Consider the following 9012-nt stretch of genomic DNA (forward strand, 5'->3'; position numbering starts at 1 on the left):
AATTCGTCGAAAATTGCTTTAGTCGTTCTCATTCTGTCATGGATTATTGGTAGAATTATGTCACGGCATAAACAAAAGAAATGGGGAGAGTCGGTCAAAGAGGGAGCAAGAGAGCATCATGATTTATATTTTTTTTACCTCGTTGACTCCCATATTCTTCACTTCTGAAAACAACAGGAAGCTGCTTTGCAGCTGGAAAGGAAGGAATCCAAGACGCAAAGGCAGGGACCAGAAACGAAAAGAATAATAGAATAAAGGATAATTGGGGAAGGACGTGAGAAGAAAGGGAAGGCAGCGAGGCTGCCAGAAAAGAAAGGCAGAAAAGAAGAATCCAAGGGAGACACGGGCCCTTGGCAGGGGAAAAGAAGAGAAGCAGGAAACGTGAGACACGGGGGTAGCGTGAAAAGAGGAAAAGAATGAAATAAGAAGACTGACACGGGTAGGGAGAGAAAGGGGGTCTTGGAGCGGGAGAAGGGACTGCCCTTTGGGCAGTTCGCAGAGAGAAAAATAATTGGGGGTCTGGGGAGCGGGAGATAGGAGGAGACAGAGAAGAGTGGAAATCCGTGAAGAAAGGAGGGGGGAGAGCTGCCCTTTGGGGCAGCGTGAAAAGAGAGCAGCAAGAAGCTGCGGGGGAATAAGCGCAGAGTGCGCACGGGATTGGGGAGAAACCGAGAGACTGTCTTGCGCAGGAAATAAACAATCTGCCTTTGGGCAGCGAGAGAGAGCACAAACCGAGCAAAACTGCTGCCCTTGCAGCAATTGAGAGGGCACTGCTGCCTTGCAGCTTGTGCACGAGAAAAGACTGAAAAACGCTGCTTGGGCAGCGTGAAACAAGGGAGAGCACGTGGACTTGGCTGCTGTGCAGCCTTGAAAATAGAAGGACCTTGCAGCTCGGCAATTGCTGCTGCGTGGCAGCTTGTGTTCGAGAGGAAACCGAGCAGAAAGAAGCTGAGAAGGAAAGCAGTCAGCGTGGAAGGCTGACGGGGCAAGTGAGGCGCGGGAGGTCAGGAAGAAGGAGAGGACGTGCAGGAGAGAGGAGTGACTGACAGAGCACGTACTGACGACGCAGTGAAGCTGCACAGCAACAGATCATCCTCTTTCGGTTTAATTTTTCCAAACTTCTCTTTTATTTCTGTTTTAATAATGTGTAATTAAATTTATGTTGGCTAGAGGTTAATTCAAAGCCATGATTTATATTTGTAATATGAATTGATTACCTTCGGTTGTGATTTCATAAGTTGTGATTTCAATTTACTTATCCGTTCGTATAAAAACTGATTTGTGTATGTTGGTTGAGAGTGCACGCTTAATTCACATGCATGAATTTGATGCTAGAATATAAGTGAATTTCACCTAATCGTTATGAACTTATTTTCACAAGTAGTAAAGGTTGCTAGTCACAATCACGTTAAGTAAATTCTTGGCAAGAGTATCATGCTTTTCATAGTTACGAATGCCTCGTCAATGCTTATAGTTTTCACAAAGTTTAATGATCTTTGATTGTATCTCTATTGTGCTTTCCACGTAGGGGACTTTTGAAGAATGTTTTGAATTGTTGTATGCGTTTTCCCGTCCAATTCAATAACTTAAGGAAAACTTGAAGATTAAAAAAGTGCTGTTCACGGTTAATCTGGAGTATTGAGATACTACAATTTATTGAAAGAACAACTGAAAATCAATTTAGGTTGCATATGTGTCATGTGTGGAGAAGAACCCTCTAGCTAGTCCGTCATTTATCATTTCACCTTAATTTCATGTTTTTGTCAATTCTGTAATTTATTTAAGTTTAATTTACTTCTAGTCAAAACCAAACACCCTTCCATTATTAAATTATATTATTTAGTTAGTTTTCTTTATTGTTAGTCTTTTAATTTAATTTCCGTCCATTTCAGTTCCTAGTGTTTAATTTAATTGTTTTCATTGTTTTGAGTCATTTTAAGTGTGTTTCGAGTTATTAGAGTTTTTAGCCTAATTTTGTGTCCTTGAGTCTTATTTAATATTTTTAAATTAATTTAGAATAGATTAGCAATCCCTCCTAATCCCCGGCCTAGAACGATACCCTACTTACATCTATACTACAATTGTCAAAAAGAGGGTTTAATTTGTGTGTCAAGTAATTTTCGCATCAAATTTTGGCGCCGTTGCCGGGGATTAGCAACTTTGCTAATCCTTTTATTTTTGTTTTTGTTTATGTTTATATTGGTGTTTGTGTATTTTACTTTTGATATTTGATTTATTTTTCTTTCTTTGATTTTAGGTTCAAATGGAGCCGAGGGAAATTTAAAGGAAAGATGCGTCCGGCTAAAGACGTTAAATCAAGCGCTTCTTGGGAGGCAACCCAAGCATTCAACGAAGGGAGACTTTGGAATCACTAACCCAATCAGCTTTGCATTCTTCCACCCTTATCTTTACTGCTTTCATTTTGTTTTGTTTAGTTAGTTGTGTTAATTGGTTGATTTCTGTGAGTTTGTGTTATTTAGTTTAAGTGTGGGGGAAGGTTAACCAAAGTCTCTTTACATTAATTTACACATTAAAAAAAAAAAAAAAAAAAAAAAGATAAAATTTAAAATTAATGAAAAAAAAAAAATACATAAAAAAAAAAAATTAAAAAAATTAAAAATAAAATAAAATAAAATAAAAAAAAATATAAAAAAAAAAAAAAGTACAAATATTTTACAATGATGTAAACTAATAGTATTCATTGGTCGGGTGGTGCTTCAGTAGTAGGCGGGGCTTCAGCAGTCGGCGGGGCCACAGAAGGAGGAGGCGGCAGAGGTTGATCAGTTGGAGCTTCACTACGCGGTGCCGCTCCAGAAGATGAAGGCAGATGTGGTTGGAACAGACCCACAAACTTCCGATGATCCAATAAAATTTGACCATCAGTGTCCTGCATCTGGTCAATCTTCCTCTTCATGCTGGTGGCATAGCTGTGTGCAAGCTTGTGCAATTCTTTATTCTCATGCTTGAGCCCTTTAATCTCTTGTTTGAGACTCTGTATTTCAGCCACCAACGACTCAACATGACGGGTTCGAGCAAATAGGCGTTGGGCCATGTTGGACACAGAACTCGCACACTGCACGCTAAGAGCCAGAGACTCCTTAACCGCCAATTCATCAGACCGTCTAGCGAGTAGTCTGTTATCTCTGGGAGTGACAAGGTTTCGGGCCACCACTGCAGCGGTCATGTCATTTTTCATCACCGAATCCCCCACGGTAAGGGGACCGGTGGGAGATATGAAGGATGGGCGCCATATGTTGTCTGGTGAAGGCGGAGCTGCCTCTTCACCAATGTTCAAGTCAAAACGACGGTCGGAAGGGCCAGACATTTTTCAGAGGTGGTGAAGAAAGAAGAGAGTCGGAATGATCAAGATTAAACAAGTGCAAGAAGGGAGTGTTTACAAGAGGGAGCTCAAGTGTGTTGTGGAACACAATTAGCGCCTCTATAAAAAGAAGAAATCGGAGAGGCGCTCCTCAGAGAAGCGTCCTCTCGCAAATCGAAGAGTCGGGGCTCCTTTCTCAAGCGCCTGATTCTTTTCTCAAAAGAGGAGTTTCCTTTCTCAAAAGCCGGATTCTTTCCTCAAAAGAGGCGTTTCATTTCTTAAAGGCTGGGCTTGCTCAGAAACCAAGAGCCGAACCCCGGATTTCAAAAGATCAATTTGTCCAGACGTGTCGTCACTTGTCACACGCAAATTGCTTTGCGAAATTCTCGGGCAGTTTGTCGAAGCACCAATGCAGAAATCGAAGAGGGAAATTCAACAGTCAAAGACACGCTAGCTTTCTCAAAAGCTGGGCTTCAACCCACGGGCAAATCTTCTTTTCCAGATTTATCCGCACGTGTCACATGCTACCTCTACAATCGACGATGCTCAGAACTCGAAGCGTAAATTTCAGATATTAAAGAGACCTCTGCTTTATCGAGACGTGTCAGCATCTGTCAATTTGCACATCTGCGTTGCGTAAATCACGCGCAATCTGTCGAAAATTTTTGGAGAAGCGGAATGCACGTGGAAACTACTGTTAAATTATCCCAGGCTTGCCGACACGAGTAATGGAACAATGCCTTCCCAGCCATTAAGAAAATTCTATAAATGTTGAACTTCAAAGTGAAGCAGTCTCACCCAACTTTCAGCCTCACTTAACCCTTCATCCTCTCTGAAATGGCTTTCCAACAAACCCTCTCGAGTCACTCTGTATTTTTCATCCCCTGGGATACCCCTGCAAACAACCCATCCAGAGCACAAGTATTTCATATCATAAAGGTTGAGAGCACGAGTATCTCATATCATGCTTTCTCCCTGTCCTTTCTCCAGCCAGCACTTGCTCTCGAGTACTCATCATCTTGTGCTTTCGCTTTGTTTCTCACTTATAAGGGAAGTGAAGATGATACCTCGAAGCATGTGGAGACAACGTGCTGATTCATCCTCAACTAAGGACAAGGAGAAAGAGAGCAAGAGGTGGGCACTTGGAAAGATTGAAGAAAGAAACAGACCAACACCTCTCCCTCGTGCCTGCCCGTTGTGCAGAAGAAACAAGCAGAGAAGAATGCAGCTTGCACAATCATCCCAGCGTAAGGAGTCTGAGATGAAGAACAAGAGAAGCTGCCACATCTGCTTGGAGAACAAATAAGGAACTGCAATATTCCCAAAGAGCAAAGCTCCGCCGTACAATATCATCAAATAGTAAAAAGCTAAGTGTCACCCTGTTCAAGAGGAAAGCTGTGGAAAGTCAACAAGCACGACCAATGATTACTTATTAGTTTTATTCATTATCTTTTATCGTAATTTTCAATTTTTCGTTTGCAATTTTTTTTTAATTAATTTTCTTGCGTACTTAACTGAATTATTTCTTTTCTTTGCAGGAACTTTTGGTTATTTCCACCCTTGAAGTTGATTGCAGAATTTTAGCTTGGGGGTCATCGCTTGATTTTACTGCAAATTAGGGAAGTTTTCAGTCCAATTGCGTTATTTTGTTTCTTATTATTTATTTATTTTATTTTATTTTTTATTTGCATTATAGTGTTTTCTGACATTGGGGACAATGTCAAGTTTAAGTGTGGGGGTAGAAATCTCTAGAATTTCATTTGTCTCTGTGTTGTTTTTTTTGTGTTCTTAATTAGTTTTGTTTTCTTTTAAAAAAAAAAAAAAAATTAAAAAAAAAAAAAAAAAAAAAAATTAAAAATTAAAAAAAAAAAAAAAAATTCGGAAAATTTAAAAATCCAAAAATATTGTCTTGTTTTCCTTATTGTTTTGAATTAGATTTTTGTTAGTTTCCCGACCCAATGATATAATTGAAAAAAATTTGAACCATGATCATCAAGAACTTAGTTAACATGTGTTTTGTGAAATTCCTAATTCTTTTGTTAGTTTTGTACATGTTTGATCATCTTTGAAAAACCAAATGCACATAGCCTTGTTAATGTGAAACTAAAGTATGACTTAAAGCTTCATATGTGAATTTAGTGACCATATACATCCTATGTGAGTTTTTGAGCCGATTGAAACTGTGTGCATTTTTCATACACTCCTATTCTTTCATGTGTGATGAACTTATGTGAGATACATCTCTAGAACTTGCGTAACGATCTTTCGAAATGTTTGTCATTGATTGCATGAACTTGGAAATGATAGAGGCATTAGGTTTACCACTATAGCCCAAATAACCATGTTTCCCAAAGAAAAATGATATCATTAGTTTGCCAATTTGAGCCGTGTTTGTTGAGCCTTTTATTTCTTATCACCAGATATGTCTACCCTTATACCTGAAACATTTTTCCTTACCCTTTCCAAGCGAGCAATGTGAGATTGTCTTATGAGAAATGTTTGTGAAGTACTTTGAAGGTGTTTGGCAAAAGAATAAGTGTGGGGGTATTTCATGTTTGTATTTAAAAAAAAAAAAAAAAAAAAAAAAAAAAAGAGAAGAAAAGAAAAGAAAAAAAAAAAAATGTTTTTAAAGTTTCAGTTTAAGGGTGTGATTGGAGGTTTCAAAAGAATCGTTGGAAAGCTTGAGTTCTTATAAATCTAAAACAAAAGAATTGCTTGCAATGTAGCTTGGAACTTGTGTTTTCCTATTCTTTCGTTTCAATAACCCTATCCCTAAGCCTCATTACATCCAATAAAAGTCCTCTTGATTTAAGTTTTGCAATTATGACTGTGGAGAAGTGATCTTTATGCAAGCTTATGGTAGAAATTTCACATTTGATTCTTTGAGCGAAACACATTTAAACTAAACACATGTGTGATTGAGTGTATATCCCGTGAGAATGTCGCTAGTTTGCATATGATGATTTTAAAAATAAAAACTTGAAATTGCATTAGCATGACTATCTCACACACTACACTTCAAGGATGATTTAAAGATTACTGCTAATATTTGAATTAGGAATTTGAACTTGGATTAACTTGTTTGGTGCTAGCTATGGTTCTTGATAATTTGTTTTCTTAAATGAAATTCTATGAGGGTCACATAGAGGGAAGCTAATGTTTTTTTTTTTTCTTGTTACTTCTTGTTCTTGTTTTCTTTGTTTTGCTCGAGGACTAGCAAAAGTTAAGTGTGGGGGTATTTGATCGGATCATATTTATATATATTTTTACTTCGAATTCACTCGTCTTTTCTTAGTTAGTTCCTTATATTTTTGAGCTATTTACGTTATTTTTGTGTTTATAGGAGTTGTTATGCAAAGAAAATAAAAATAGCACAAATGAGTTTTAAATAATAAATTCGTCGAAAATTGCTTTAGTCGTTCTCATTCTGTCATGGATTATTGGTAGAATTATGTCACGGCATAAACAAAAGAAATGGGGAGAGTCGGTCAAAGAGGGAGCAAGAGAGCATCATGATTTATATTTTTTTTACCTCGTTGACTCCCATATTCTTCACTTCTGAAAACAACAGGAAGCTGCTTTGCAGCTGGAAAGGAAGGAATCCAAGACGCAAAGGCAGGGACCAGAAACGAAAAGAATAATAGAATAAAGGATAATTGGGGAAGGACGTGAGAAGAAAGGGAAGGCAGCGAGGCTGCCAGAAAAGAAAGGCAGAAAAGAAGAATCCAAGGGAGACACGGGCCCTTGGCAGGGGAAAAGAAGAGAAGCAGGAAACGTGAGACACGGGGGTAGCGTGAAAAGAGGAAAAGAATGAAATAAGAAGACTGACACGGGTAGGGAGAGAAAGGGGGTCTTGGAGCGGGAGAAGGGACTGCCCTTTGGGCAGTTCGCAGAGAGAAAAATAATTGGGGGTCTGGGGAGCGGGAGATAGGAGGAGACAGAGAAGAGTGGAAATCCGTGAAGAAAGGAGGGGGGAGAGCTGCCCTTTGGGGCAGCGTGAAAAGAGAGCAGCAAGAAGCTGCGGGGGAATAAGCGCAGAGTGCGCACGGGATTGGGGAGAAACCGAGAGACTGTCTTGCGCAGGAAATAAACAATCTGCCTTTGGGCAGCGAGAGAGAGCACAAACCGAGCAAAACTGCTGCCCTTGCAGCAATTGAGAGGGCACTGCTGCCTTGCAGCTTGTGCACGAGAAAAGACTGAAAAACGCTGCTTGGGCAGCGTGAAACAAGGGAGAGCACGTGGACTTGGCTGCTGTGCAGCCTTGAAAATAGAAGGACCTTGCAGCTCGGCAATTGCTGCTGCGTGGCAGCTTGTGTTCGAGAGGAAACCGAGCAGAAAGAAGCTGAGAAGGAAAGCAGTCAGCGTGGAAGGCTGACGGGGCAAGTGAGGCGCGGGAGGTCAGGAAGAAGGAGAGGACGTGCAGGAGAGAGGAGTGACTGACAGAGCACGTACTGACGACGCAGTGAAGCTGCACAGCAACAGATCATCCTCTTTCGGTTTAATTTTTCCAAACTTCTCTTTTATTTCTGTTTTAATAATGTGTAATTAAATTTATGTTGGCTAGAGGTTAATTCAAAGCCATGATTTATATTTGTAATATGAATTGATTACCTTCGGTTGTGATTTCATAAGTTGTGATTTCAATTTACTTATCCGTTCGTATAAAAACTGATTTGTGTATGTTGGTTGAGAGTGCACGCTTAATTCACATGCATGAATTTGATGCTAGAATATAAGTGAATTTCACCTAATCGTTATGAACTTATTTTCACAAGTAGTAAAGGTTGCTAGTCACAATCACGTTAAGTAAATTCTTGGCAAGAGTATCATGCTTTTCATAGTTACGAATGCCTCGTCAATGCTTATAGTTTTCACAAAGTTTAATGATCTTTGATTGTATCTCTATTGTGCTTTCCACGTAGGGGACTTTTGAAGAATGTTTTGAATTGTTGTATGCGTTTTCCCGTCCAATTCAATAACTTAAGGAAAACTTGAAGATTAAAAAAGTGCTGTTCACGGTTAATCTGGAGTATTGAGATACTACAATTTATTGAAAGAACAACTGAAAATCAATTTAGGTTGCATATGTGTCATGTGTGGAGAAGAACCCTCTAGCTAGTCCGTCATTTATCATTTCACCTTAATTTCATGTTTTTGTCAATTCTGTAATTTATTTAAGTTTAATTTACTTCTAGTCAAAACCAAACACCCTTCCATTATTAAATTATATTATTTAGTTAGTTTTCTTTATTGTTAGTCTTTTAATTTAATTTCCGTCCATTTCAGTTCCTAGTGTTTAATTTAATTGTTTTCATTGTTTTGAGTCATTTTAAGTGTGTTTCGAGTTATTAGAGTTTTTAGCCTAATTTTGTGTCCTTGAGTCTTATTTAATATTTTTAAATTAATTTAGAATAGATTAGCAATCCCTCCTAATCCCCGGCCTAGAACGATACCCTACTTACATCTATACTACAATTGTCAAAAAGAGGGTTTAATTTGTGTGTCAAGTAATTTTCGCATCATAAAACAAGTCACATATTCAAAAGGAATTACTTTAGAAGGAATTCTTTTGTATGTGATTCATTTAAATAACTTGTGTTAACTAGGGTTGTTGATGGTCTCAAAATTGTTGAGACATCATCAATAAGCTAATGGATCTCAATGGATCCAAGACAAGTTAGTGGGAGCAACAC

The 9012-nt window shown here is 38.7% G+C and overlaps 2 long non-coding RNA genes across 2 annotated transcripts; both read left to right on the top strand.

Moving 5' to 3' along the window:
* The first annotated feature begins 316 nt into the window (after positions 1–316).
* On the top strand, positions 317–1286 carry LOC126616515 (uncharacterized). The gene is made up of 2 exons (XR_007621181.1): positions 317–1003; positions 1083–1286. It is a non-coding gene; the product is annotated as an uncharacterized LOC126616515 (long non-coding RNA).
* Positions 1287–7029: 5743 nt separating this feature from the next.
* On the top strand, positions 7030–7999 carry LOC126616514 (uncharacterized). The gene is made up of 2 exons (XR_007621180.1): positions 7030–7716; positions 7796–7999. It is a non-coding gene; the product is annotated as an uncharacterized LOC126616514 (long non-coding RNA).
* The last annotated feature ends 1013 nt before the right edge of the window (positions 8000–9012 follow it).

Source organism: Malus sylvestris, chromosome 3, assembly GCF_916048215.2.
Source record: "Malus sylvestris chromosome 3, drMalSylv7.2, whole genome shotgun sequence".
NCBI classification, from domain to species: Eukaryota; Viridiplantae; Streptophyta; class Magnoliopsida; order Rosales; family Rosaceae; genus Malus; species Malus sylvestris.